Raw genomic sequence first — 14,239 nt, 5'->3', positions numbered from 1 at the left:
TGTTGTCTATGAACTAGGTTCATGCAGAATGCATAGACAAGCTACTAACTCCTACATAAGTTCATGTGCTACACTACAAGGTTATAGTGCATCCCACTACACCTTTTTAGTGTACAGACAGCCTTTTCTCAGCACATGTGAAGTCATGGTACACCCGGTATCACCTTTGATGGCATATTCTCACGAATATCCTAAACATCTTTGGACCAACTGTACTAAAGTCTTGCATGTGACTTTGACATGTCTTACCTACTTCTGTACAAGCAGACAAGACAATAATTTTCACTGACACTCTTATTCTCGAGTATATTTTTTTAGATCCTTATCTCGAGTACAAGTACTTGAACATAGGCTTAGGGGGCTACTAGGGTACATATCCTCTACTAATGTTTTTTTCTTTTAAACCCTCTAACTCATTGTTTTGCAAACAGCAAGAGGCTCGAAGGCTACACTCAATGAGTGCACTTTTCAGAAAAGTGCACGTCACCCAGAGGCTTTACAGAGCACTTCATGGCTTCACTCACGAAAACACTCGGACTATGCTTGTTTCTACCTGGCAAGATCAGGATGAACAAGAAGGATTCCGAGTTCAACCATGACACGCTCGATGCTTGACGGACCAGGGTCCTAGGGGTTCCCCATGGGGGTACTACTTGGATGGGCCCTAGGATGGCCCATGATTTGTTGAAGGATGCAAGACAAGATGGCGTGGACTTCAAGCTATTCTAGATTGACTTAGTCAGCTTACTATGAAAGCTAGATTCTATAATAGGACTAGGACACTTCTCTTGTAACTGACTAGGACTAGATACGTGTCCTTACTTTATCCCCTATATAAAGAGAGGTATGGTGCATCCTCTGGTAACCCTAACAATTATACAATCAATCCAACACAAAAGGCCACATGTCGACTGGACGTAAAGGCTATTACTCGACAAGAGGGCCCAAACTAGTATAAATCGTTCATCTCTTTGCATTTATCGTCAAGTTCTGCGTACGCCGAAGCCCTCCGAACACCATCCTAGGTACCCCCGTGACGGGTTGCCGGTCATCAAACACCGACAATTACTCTCCTATACTTCCTATTCCATGCATATGTGCAAGCTTTCAAATCCAAACCCTTAGCACATATATAGGGGAGCTAATGCTACCAATTCAGGTTTATGAAACTTGTCCATATCCTTTACACATAGTAAAATACTTGGGCAAGAACCATGAATCCAAGAAAATTTCATTGAATATCTTTGAGAAAAAGTTGTCATCAATTATCAAAAAGGGGGAGATTGAAAGCCCTAATTTAGTTTTAGATAATTGATGAAACCTAGGACTAACCTTTGATCTAAGTGTATGAATTAGACAAGATAGTCCAATTCAAGTGGTGAAGCTAGATGATGATCATGGTGAAGGTGATGGCCACAAAAAGATGGATCAAGTGCTTCATATTTGGAAAAGAAGAAAGAGAAAAACAAAAATGGACTCAAGGCAAAGGTATAATGATAGGAGCCATTTTTTTGCACTCAAGACACCATAGAGGGTGTAAGTGATTTAGGATCGATAGTCGTACTATAAAGAGGGTAAATATTTGGCTAAGCTGGTTATTGAGTGCCACTAGATGACATGACTCTTGCATATGTATTAGGGACCTAGTGTGCTAACAACCCTTGTAAAATGCTTTGAAAAATGCTAACACACGAGCACTCAAGTTCTACACTTTATGGTTAGTAACTTAGAAGCAAGGGTGAAGTGGCTATGGAAATAGAAAAAGAAAAAGGAGGAGACAATAGTGACCAGACTCTAGCGCCGGGGTGACCGGACTCACCCTGGGTGTGATCGGACGCAGGCTAGGGCATGCGACCAGACGCACTGGGGCAGCGTTAGGTCACGCATGACACACACTGACAGTAGGGGCATGGTGCTCGGCCTGTGTCCAGAGGTGATCGAACTCGGAGCCGTGTCCGGTCGATGTCGACCTGACGTGTCCGGTCCAAGAAAAACCTCTCGGTGTAGTTTCTAGAGTCGACCTGACTCCATGTTGTTGGAGCGTCCGTTCGTTTGGCTGCGTGTCTAGTCTTGGCGTGTTGACTATGAAGGCAAGAGCGAGCGAACACTGGTTCACCAGCGTTCGATCGGTGACCGGTGCGCCCGGTCATCGGTTGACTAACAACGCTGACCGTTTTCGACCATTGGCGATCGACGTACGAGGTTCAAAGCACTGACACGTGGATGGCCAAGGTTGACCGAACGCTGGGGTGCATCCAGGGTGTGAGTCTGGTCACGCGCTAAAGCTCCAACGGCTCTCTGAGTCTTGGGGCCTCTATAAATAGAAGTGCTTCGGTGTAGGCTCACTCTCTTGGACATTTTCACCTATGATACATCCTTGTGAGTCTAAGCAAACACCTCTCACTCATCTCCATCATTGATTCATCATCATAGTGTGATTAGGAGTGATTCCAAGTGCATTTGTTTGAGTGATTGCATCTAGTGGCACATGTAGATCGTTGTGGCTACAAAGTTCTTGTTACTCTTGGTGGTTGCCGCCACCTAGACAGCTTGGAGCAACGGAGGAGCTTTGGCACGTGTTGGTGATTGTTCGTGGCCAGGTTCCGGTGATCGTGAGGGGTCTTGTACCTTCCCAGGAGGAGAGCCTAAAGGGAACTCTAGTGAATTGCTCATGTCATTGAGTTACCTCACTCGCAGGTAGGTTCTTGCGGTGCCATTTGTTGGCTAGGTGTGTGATACTTCATTAGCCGCCGAACCATCAAGTGTTGGTTGACACAACGGGGACTAGCGTGCCTGCAAGCACGTGTGAACCTCGGGAGAAAAATCTTGTGTCCCTTATGTGATTGGATTTCTTCCGGTGATTAGATTGTCTTCATATTATGATTGGTTCATTCCTCGCCACGGCGGTATAATAACTTCTACTCACTCCCTTACATTTCTGGCAAACTAGTTGCCAAGCTCTTTAGTGTAGTTAGTCTTTGAGAGCTTGTTAGTTTAGTTAGTGTGACTCTTTAGTTAGTCTTTGAGAGCACACTAACTTAGTGAGTAGTGATTTAGCTTTTGTGTGTGTCTAGTGATCATAGCAACTAGAATAGTTAGGATAGGTGGCTTGCAACCCTTGTAGAGCTAGAGTAAAATTGCATTACGTCATTTGTTGTACTAATCAATTGCTCTAGTGCTTTGTAGAGTTTTTAAATAGGCTATTCACCCCCTCTAGCCCTTTTCACCGGTAGAAAAAGTGCCCTTGATGTAGTGAAGAATGTGCTTGGCAAGGGCAAAGTGCGGCTCCTCGGGGTTGTCCATGAAGAGGCACAACATGACAACAGCTAATCTGTCTGTCACTCCATGGGCTAGGCTTGATTCCAGTCTGCTGCTATTGGGCCTAGTCCAAGTTCCAACGCTTCACGCGATCTCACGGACTGAAATCTTGGAGATGCTTGGCACCGGAGTTTACAAGGTAAGTCCAAGTCGTTGAAGTTGGGCTTGGGCTGGGAGATGGAGAGCTGCTGCAAATTAGGACGCAAATTGAGGCTCAGGACAAAACCGGAATGGAAAGCCCCCTGCGCCTCTCTTGGGCCCATGACATGTTTTTCGAGGCCCATTTTATTGATCTACCTCTATATGGGCTTATTTCCGGCGTGCATGCTTCTCTTGGGCTAGATAATCACAGTGCCTACAATCTCTTTAGTCTTTATACACAGACACTGGAAAAGAACCGGCTGGACTTTTTCTACATTCTCATGTAGTTGTATGAACTCTGAAATTGATCATCTGGATCCTTCATTTCTTTCAAGTGGTACATTGAAGGCCTCAGATGATCAATTTGAGAGTTTAATCGGTTTATGGACCCAAATGTGAATATGAAAATGTTTAGAGACCCACGATGCACTTTACTCTAGATTAAATTTAGCTCAAAAGATAGATAGCACTAACAAGGACAACTGAATACAATTGCGTACAGTACCTGCTAGCTAGCTGGACACGGACTAACCGACATGCATCAAGATGCAAGATTTATGAGCAACAATGCTGCACAAGAAAATACTTTCTATATCCCAAAGTATAAGGACGTTTTGACTTTTCTAGATTCGTAGCTTTTATTATGTACCTAGGCACAGCTATAATCTATAAAAGCTTAAAATATCTTATAATTTAAAATGGATGGAGCAAAACAACAATTGTATGGTTTTTTTATACCAAATGAAAGTGAGTGGTTGGGGCCAATCAGCAGGCTGCTTCCCTCGGTTTTACCTGCTCCTGCCATTATTTAGGCCTCGTTTAAATTCACGGGCGTAAAGTTTTGAGGTGTCGTATAGGAGTGTTAGGATACTAATAAGAAATAATAAATTACAGAATTCGTCAATAATTAGCGAGACTGAATTTATTAAGCCTAATTAATCCGTCATCAGCACATGTGTTACGGTAGTACCACATTGTCAAATCATAGACTAATTAGGCTTAAAAGATTAGTCTCGTAAATTAGTCATAAATTGTGTAATTAGTTATTTTTAGTCTATATTTAATATTCTATACATATGTCTAAATATTCGATGGGACAGTGAGTAAACTTTAGGATGAGAAACTAAACAAGGACTTAATGTCATTTTTTTTGTGGAGCAAATTAAAGGGGCTGATGTTCACCTTTTTGTTCTATACTATACTATTTACTAGTTTTTTGGAATCATCGTCTCGTTGCTGCTACTGTCTTTTTGACTTTTTGTTGTGGCTCAAGTGAAATTTCCCCCAAATAATTTAAACGTTGTGTCGTGGGTAGGGATGAAAATGGTACGAATATTTTCCGACCGTATTCGAAACCGAATCCGTTTAGAGGGGTTAAGATTTGTCCGTATCCGAGTCCGGATATCCAACATCGATACCGTATCCGTATCCGAATACCCAAATCATATATTTATGATGTCGATATCCAATCGTATCTTATCCGACATAGTTGACACTATCCGTATTCGAATCCGAATCCGGACAGAAATATGAAAATAAATGTAATATTGGTGATATCCGTCCGTATCCGATCCGTTTTCATCCCTGGTCGTGGGCATGACCACATCCCGAACGTTTTCAAAGACAGACACCCTAAACTGTCTCGGACAACTGCGATCCAAAATATAAGACTCATTTGTCTTTTGTGTAGCGCTATAGATAAATGGTTCAATACCTATTTTTTTTTGTCTTCTCCAACAACGAGACACAAAAGACAACCCTTTCTGCAAATGGGTCTTCAGAAGAGATACTTAGATTTAGGTTATGGCTCCCCTAACACTTAAAATAGATCTTACATATAAGTACTCTGTTAAAGGCTATAATACTAATGTTAGAGATCCATTTTAAATTTAAATTCCGTAACAAGTCTCCTGTTAAAAACAGCCTTATCCAGCTCTGACCTCGGCGTTTGGAAAAGAAACGGTTTGTCGACTAATTGACACAACACGACAATCATGGAGCCAAGCCAAACAAAGAGAATCTGCTGGCTAGGAATTGAAGAATGCAGCATGTTCTGCAAGCCGGCTGCGACGACTGTGCAGTGTGTACGGGCGTACGAGTCGGCAACTGTGTGATGACAGGTGTATACTGTACTGTAGAAGAGAGTTTCTGTCCCGCCCTAAAGATGAAAACGGATCGGATACGGACGGATATCACCGATATTACATTTGTTTTCATATTTCTGTCCGGATTCAGATTCGAATACAGATAGTGTTAACTATGTCGGATAGGATACGATTGGATATCGACATCATAAATATGCGATTTCAGTATTCGGATACGAATACGATATCGGATGTTGAATATCCGGATTCGGATACGGACAGATCTCAACCTCTCTAAACGGATTCAGTTTCGAATTCAGTCAGAAAATATCCATACCGTTTTCATTCATAGTCACACCTATACCTAATGCAGTATTTATTTATTTATTAATAAAGAGCGAGAGCGTTGCAAGCGGAGAGACGCCGTACGGACTCGATGGCGTGGGGTGGGGGCGGCTCCACTGCTTCTCTTGTGCCGTAGTTATTAATTAATACTCCAATGGACGGACGATGCTCCCAAGAGGCATCCATTATGGCCCCGACCGCTTCACTGAAAAAAAAAATTTATTATGTGAGATTAAAAAAACAAATTAATAAGTACGGACTATAACGGGCCTATATTGCAAGTGGCCATCGACTTACTCGACGACGACGACGACGACGACGACCTCTTCTTCGGCCGTCGCCATCAGGACACAGGCGCCCGTCCGAGATCGGAGGGGGGAACCTTACCTTGGGCTGCCGCGACGCGGTGGCCGGAGCAGCGGCCCAAGACAGCCAACTTGTTCGTCGTCGTCTTCTCAGCACGAGCAGCGTGCACGGGGCCTGCCCCACTCCCTGCTCTACACGTGGTGCTCCAGGCCCGGGCGCCACGCCACGTCACCTTCCGCATACCCGTTGTTGGAGTGCACCCGGCACACCCACCATTGCCTTGCCTTGTTTATATATATATATATATATATATAGAACTATTATCCTGTAGCTGGCTACAGAATAACTTATTCTGTAGCCACTTTGAGTTATGATAATTACTATATTAATTTACGAGATTATAGTAACTCCTTACTAAGTGATTTAATATAACATTATGGTAAATATCCCCATATGTTATAGTAACCCAACTATCGTAAATATGTATTGATATTATGGTAAATTAGTATATAAAATTATAGTAAATGAAGGTGGCTACAGAATAACTTATTTTGTAGCCGGCTACTGAATAGCCTCTCCCTATATATACATATATATATATATGTATATATATATATATTGCTACTGAATAACTTATATATATATATATATATATATATATATATATATATATTGCTACTGAATAACTTATATGTATATATATATATGAATAGCCGGCTACTGAATAACTTATTTTGTATTTATATATATATATATGCTAGTACTAATGTACTCCTGCTTGCTTATTAATTTACTAACTATTGCTGTGTTTGTTGTCGAAAATGCATCCACGGTGCACCACCGTGTGGTCGTTGGGGTTGGCGTGATGCAGGTAGCGAGCCACTTGGTATTTTTTTTGCTGCCACTGGTACGCGACAAACCAACCTCGTTGTTATCCAGATACAATCAATCAAGCGGCTCTCGTAGGTTTTCCTTAAAGTATGAAAACATAGCGCACCCACATGTATTTATATATGACAGTTAGTTTACATGCACTTGTATTTACTCCCTTCGTTATCACCCAAGTGTACACATCTACATGTCTGACGGTTCGATTCTTGAGTGATAGCAAGGTCCAGGAACACCGGTGTCATGTAAACACAATCACGATGGCATACATCGTTTTAGCACATACGTACATGTGCCATCTATCTAGGTTATTACCCATGACTGGGTATTTAATAAAAATGTAAAATGTATGCAACATCACTATGTTGATATGGAACACATCTTCTTATACCGAAACACATAATTCTATACTGTGTTAGTAGTCTCAAAGTGATGCTAAGATCTGTGATTGCTTTTTTCGTATATGGATCCTGCAAAGACACGTTAGAACTTCGGTATTGGCCACAACTATCAGTCTAACACAGCGGTAATGCAGATCCATTCACGTTAATCTTGCGGAATATTTTGATTCCGGACTCTGCCGACCCAGTGACTGCCCAGTCAACCGCCAATTAGTACTAGTTTTATTTATTTATGGCAGCACCCACCTGTGTAGATTCCGGGAGCCCCCGAGCAGAAATCCCCCGGCGGGAGAGGGATCCGGGCCCACTCCAGTTGTCGACAGAGGCAGCCATGGCATTATCTTATTCCGGTTCACCGCTACCTTCCCGACGGGCCGCGGCGGCACACATTTGATTCGCCCTCCACCCTCCCCCACATGGCACCGCGTCTCACCCCTCCACCACTCCCTCCCCCCGTCCTCCTCCCGTATCGCCGTCGCCTCCTGCGCCTCCTCTTCCTCCGCCGCCGCCGTCGCCGATAGCCGCCGCTGCCTGTCCTAGCTCGCCGCCGTCCGATCACACTAGCACCGCCAGGCGCCAGCACCAGCCAACAGCAGCAGCAGCAAGGTCCCCACCCATCCCATGGACATGGACCTCGACCCCTCCCCGGCCTCCGCCCACGGGGACGGCGGCGGCTGCGCCGACGCCTGGCCCTTCGACTCGCTCACCACGTCCATGCTCTTCTCCTCCGTCTCCGCCTCCCCGCAGCTCCCGCCGCTGCCGGCCAACTCCTCCTCCTGGCTCACCCCGCCCTCGCCGCTCTGGCTCTTCGAGGACCGCCACATGCTCCCGCTCGACGCCCCCGCCGCCGCGCCGGAGGCAGCAGTCGCCGCCGCCGTCGTCGAGGAGGTCCAGCGGCCACGCTCCGGTGAGCCTTCCTTTCTGCTCCTACTATCTTACTATCCACCTACTGCGCTTCCTTGCCATAAATCGTCTCGTCTCATCTTTCTTCCTGGATCGCACGCACAATTTCGATTTCGCTGCAGAGAGGGGGAAAAAAACACTCACCCGCCAGCCAAAGGGATCCAATTCAGGTCTCTCCGGGAGATTCCAATCCCCCTGAGATTTTGTGCTCCACTTCTTTGTGCGATTTTGGTTTGATTAGATTTGCGGAAAGTTGGAATCTTGCTCCTATTCTTGTCACCAATACGCTAGCACTAACCTTATCTATCAGTCTATCATCAGCTTCCCAGCTTGACGTTTGACTTTGGCATGCCACTCCTCTTTTTTTCTAAAAACAATCTTACTAATATATATATAATAAATTTACCTTCATTTCTCGTATGCCTTAGGCTTGCGAGTTATGGATGGAACAGAATCTTTGCGTCGCGCTCCTGCCATTGCGTTCAAAAAAAAAAAAAGAATCTTTGCGTCGCAAGAATACGGATAGGATGCTGGAAAGTTACCCGCGTCAACAATACGACTGCGTTTGTCTAGATAGTGCCGCGGCGACTCAAAAACCTCCCTTTCTTCCCGACCCTCGGTGGGGTCATGCTTCGTTTTTAACGCTAATCATTGTCAAGATTTGTTGATGGCAAATTGGACTCCACTACAAGGGGGAGGCTGTACTTGATTATATTTACTGTGCATACAGAAAGTGCCCTCTTTGCTGTGCTATTGTTGCCTGAGTCATTCGGTACTTTATGGTATATATAATGTGTGGACTTCTTTGCTCTGTCTCCTAGTGCTCGTGTGCTGTCTCTAAAGCTAGCTCGTGCTGTATTTACTAGATTTATTGGTGGGTTATGACGCCATGGGCCGTATGCTAGATTGCATGTATTGGAAGTGGAAGCAGTTGGATAACGCCTTGCTTGTCTCATTATATTGCTTATGGTTATTATAGTTAAATTAAATTACGACAATGAGATCAACTTTACTTATGTGCCAAATAAACTAGGACATCATTACTGCATGGGCTCTACACTCTCTTTTTGTTATGTGTCGAAGCATTGATGTTACTTAACTCTATTGAAAGCATAAATCAACTATGTTTTCTCCAGCTTCGATGAGCTGGTAAACTTGGTTTGTCCATAGGTAGAAACAGGGACTTAAACTATTCACATGAGCGCTACGTCTGGATCATATTGTCAAGCATAAGCAGAACTCGTGGTTCATTTAAATACAACAGCATTCCTTTCTTATTGGGCTAGGGTGTTATATCATCCTTCCTCGCCTTACAATTATGCTTCTATTATCCAGGGAATTCTGACACTTCAAGCAAGAGAGTTGAACAAATCAATCACAAATGGCAGTTTCATCTATCTCTGGACGAAGATGGCACAGATAACTCTAGCTTGGTCAAAGAGAAGCTTACACAAGCTCTTCGGTACTTCAAGGAGTCCACAGATCAACAGCCTGTTGGTCCAAGTCTGGGCACCAGTCAAAAACGGAGACCGCTATGTGCTTACTACTTCAGGACAACCTTTTGTGCTTGACCACCAGAGCATTGGCCTACTTCAATACAGAGCTGTATCCATGATGTACATGTTTTCAGTTGACTGGGGAAAATGTTGGAGAGCTGGGCCTACCTGGGCGTGTTTACAAGCAAAAGGTGCCTGAGTGGACACCAAATGTGCAGTACTATAGCAGTGGTGAGTATCAACGACTTAACCATGCGATCAGTTACAACGTCCATGGTACAGTTGCCCTGCCTGTTTTTGATCCTGCCACTCAGTCGTGTATTGCTGTTGTCGAACTTATAATGACATCAAAGAAGATAAACTATGCCTGTGAGGTCGATAAAGTCTGTAAAGCACTTGAGGTTGGTCCTTTTCCTCTTTTGCTTGCTGTATTTTTTCATGCACATTCAGTGGAGCAGCAAATTGCTTAAGATTGATGTTAGTAACCTTACATGTGAGCTATAGCAAACCACCTGTAGGCTGTAGCCTAAATTTTGTTGAGCTATCATCTTACAGTTTGACAATATTTCTGCAGGCCGTAAATCTTAAAAGCACTGAAATATTGGACCATCCAATTGTCCAGGTGAGCCTTCACTCATTACATTATGGTTATGGGTTTATGGACAAGAAGATTATTTCTGTCCATGCTCTAGGTGGCTTATATTTTTGTTCGCCGTCTTGTTTTTTCAGATATGTAATGAAGGCCGTCAAGCTGCTCTGGTCGAAATACTGGAGATCCTGACTGTAGTGTGTGAAGAGCACAAGCTTCCTTTGGCACAGACCTGGGTTCCTTGCAAGTATAGAAGTGTATTGGCACATGGTGGTGGTTTAAAGAAGAGTTGCTTAAGTTTCGATGGAAGTTGCATGGGGGAAGTCTGCATGTCAACTAGTGATGTGGCATTTCATGTGATTGATGCTCATATGTGGGGATTTAGAGATGCATGTGTGGAGCATCACCTACAGAGGGGACAAGGAGTTTCTGGAAAGGCATTTATCTCACACAAACCTTGCTTTTCAAAAGATATCCAGAAGTTCTGTAAGTTGGCATATCCCCTTGTACACTATGCTCGCATGTTTGGGTTGGCTGGCTGCTTTGCAATATGCTTGCAAAGTTCTTATACCGGGAATGACGACTACATATTAGAGTTTTTCTTGCCGCCCGATTGTATTGACGAAGATGACCAAAATGCCTTACTGGAGTCTATATTAACTCTGATGAAGCGGTGTCTTCGTAGCCTAAAGGTAGTTGGTGACAGAGATTCGAGTGGGGCTTCTCTTCAACTTAGTAATGTGCTAAAACTTGAGAATGAAGAATTCAAAACAGATGCACAGTTTGATAACTCTGATGGTTCCCTTCGTGAATCACCTGATGGTGATAGACATGGAGGAGCCCACAAGTTTGATAACGGGAACAAGAAAGTTTTGGATGTGACAGAGGGGCAATTGTTGACTGATGACTACTCTCAAGACAATGGTACTTCTGCTGGCAGGCCAAATGGTAGCGGTGCTTCTGATTCTTCGTTGCTTCACAAAACCAACAAACCCCCTGAAAGGAGACGTGGGAAAGCTGAAAAGACTATCAGTTTAGAGGTTCTTCAGCAATATTTTTCTGGGAGCTTGAAAAACGCAGCTAAAAGCCTTGGTGGTATGTTCTAATACTCAAGTTCAATGTACTCCTTTTTAGTGTCACACTGTTGCTGACCTAATGCTAACTCTTGGATGGTCATATCCAGCTCATTGCAGTTTTGTTTTAAGTTTTGAAATGGTAGTCTGGTACTGTGCATTTTTTTAGTTTCAAAATGATACCATATGCAAGCTCATCTGCTATACTAATTCTTTTTCTCGATAATTAAGAGGGCTTAGTTATAGTTGACAGGTTTGCATTTGAGATTTTCGCTTTATTTTGAGTTCATGGTGTTGACATGTCGTGAAGCCATGGTTAAATTCGTTGACCAAGTCGAATCTATTCTTAAAATATTGAACTTTATAGCAGATAGTGCCTGCAGTGCACAGAAGTGTTTGGATTTTAGAACAGGAAGAGTTGATTAGGGAAAATTGTGTTTCTCTGCAGTTTAGTGTTTTAGCCTTTTTGTACAACTGCATGAAATACTTGTTGAAAGGACAATGACTTGGTTAGACCTAATTGCCTTTGAGACTTAAAACTGGATCTCTGTCATTCTAGCATACTGCTTGGATAATTGGGATTTGGATGAATTGGTCGTGCAATCATGTATGCAGAAACAACGTGGAAAGAATTTCTTTCGATATCCCTGTACTTATTGGATGCTGCCAGTTGCCTCTATAATTTTGCTTGCTATAGTACTATTATTAGAAGTGTCCTATCCATAGCCGCATGTATTGCAGAGGAGCTTCTTGTGTCTTGTGCGTCTGTTGTCCGCTTGTTATAAACCCGTCATGCTGTCAACTTCTGTTTCCATCAATTGCCATTTATAGAGCTTAAAGAGGGAGTAGAGGCGGCAAAACAGTGGATTTTTCAGTTGTGATAACGATGTAAGGGGTTGACTCTTGGAGATTGTGACCATTAACTAGTTTCATTTTTTTGTATCTGGCAGTTTGTCCTACAACCATGAAGCGCATCTGCCGGCAGCATGGAATTTCTCGTTGGCCATCTCGAAAAATTAATAAGGTCAACCGGTCTCTCTCGAAATTAAAGCAGGTAATCGAGTCTGTTCAAGGCTCCGATGCGGCATTTAATCTCACATCTATCACAGGTCCTCTTCCTATACCTGTTGGACCCTTCATCGGAGCCTCTCAATGTAGAGAAATTAACTCAAAGTCAAGTGGCAGATCTTTCGAATCTTGCTGTTGATGGTGACAGAGATTCTTTGCAAAAGTCACTTGAAAATGATGACCATTTTGGTATAGTCATGGCCCAGCAAGGATTTATAGACAATAACAATGACACTGCAGCTTGAAGCTGACGAAGCTTCTCACTCGAGAAGTTCATCTGGAGAAGGCAGCATAAATTCACGCACTTCAGAAGGCTCATGCCAGGGAAGTCCAGCAAACCAAATATTTGTTTGTAAGCCAATTGCTTCAACATTCGCAGAACCTCAACTTAATCAAGAGTTCAACAAAGAGCCTTTTCAAGAACCACAACTACCACTTTCCAGGATGCTGATTGAAGATTCTGGTAGCTCCAAAGATTTGAAGAATCTCTTCACTTCAACATCGGACCAACCATTTTTGGCCCCTCCCAACAACTTGGTGTCAATGAAGCATTCAGGGACTGTAACGATAAAGGCAAGTTTTAAGGAAGATATTGTAAGGTTCCGTTTCCCATGCTCAGGTGGTGTTATTGTATTGAAAGAGGAGGTAGCGAAAAGGCTAAGGATGAATGTTGGTACGTTCGATATCAAGTATCTCGATGATGACCATGAGTGGGTAAAGTTGGCGTGCAACGCAGACTTGGAAGAATGCATGGAGATCTCGCGGATTTCTGGTAGCCATGTCATCAGGCTACTGGTTAGTGATATTGCAGCACACTTTGGCAGTTCTTGTGGAAGCTCTGGTTGATATGCGTGTCAGCCTTTTGCTCTGCTCAACGGGTACTCGAAAGTGCTTGTACCATGAGTTCAGTTCCACTTGTAGTTTTGTTGCTAGTTAGCATTAGCTGCTTCATTGTGTTTTATAAATGTATCATTGTATTTCCCCCAAAAAATACATGTAATTGTGCAGAATGCACTTGTAGTCAACTTTGTATATATTATGTGCTGGAAATTCTATTTCAAGTTATAAACTGGATTTGTTGTTGTCGTCTAGAATTTGCACAGAACAGTATTGGGTTAGGGATGATTATATTGTATTGGAAATGTAGCAGATTTTCGTAGGTCATAATTCCATGCTGTAAACACATTTATTCATTTTATTTATATCTTTGTGATCCATGACGTTGATGCATGCTGATTTTAACTTATTGCGGTGATAGAACTGACAACTTCATAAGATATCAGCTGCACTTTGCTCCCTCCACTCCTTTTTTTATTGGATGTAATATATTAAAAAAAGGCAAACTTCAAAGTTTTGATAAAATGGCTAAGTGAGTTAAATTAGATTAATGCTTAGTGTGTAAAAATCGTAATAATAAATTCACATTTCACATGTATTTTAACATGACATTGATTTTATAGCAATTGAAAGTGCTTTCTATGAGAAATTGGTGGTTAATATATATATATTTCTAAAACTTCCAAATTTTAATGTGTTCTATAAAAAAGAAATGGAGAGTACTAGACCTCTTGTGAATCCAGCATTGCTCAGGAATGGATCGTACTCCATTCACTGTCAATCAATTTTA

At 42.9% G+C, this 14,239-nt stretch overlaps 1 pseudogene; it reads left to right on the top strand.

Moving 5' to 3' along the window:
* Positions 1 to 7,856: 7,856 nt before the first annotated feature.
* On the top strand, positions 7,857 to 13,779 carry LOC136461485 (protein NLP3-like; annotated as a pseudogene).
* Positions 13,780 to 14,239: the final 460 nt, after the last annotated feature.

This window comes from Miscanthus floridulus, chromosome 6 (assembly GCF_019320115.1).
Source record: "Miscanthus floridulus cultivar M001 chromosome 6, ASM1932011v1, whole genome shotgun sequence".
In the NCBI taxonomy this organism is placed as follows: domain Eukaryota; kingdom Viridiplantae; phylum Streptophyta; class Magnoliopsida; order Poales; family Poaceae; genus Miscanthus; species Miscanthus floridulus.
This window is presented reverse-complemented; position numbering and strand designations above follow the sequence as displayed.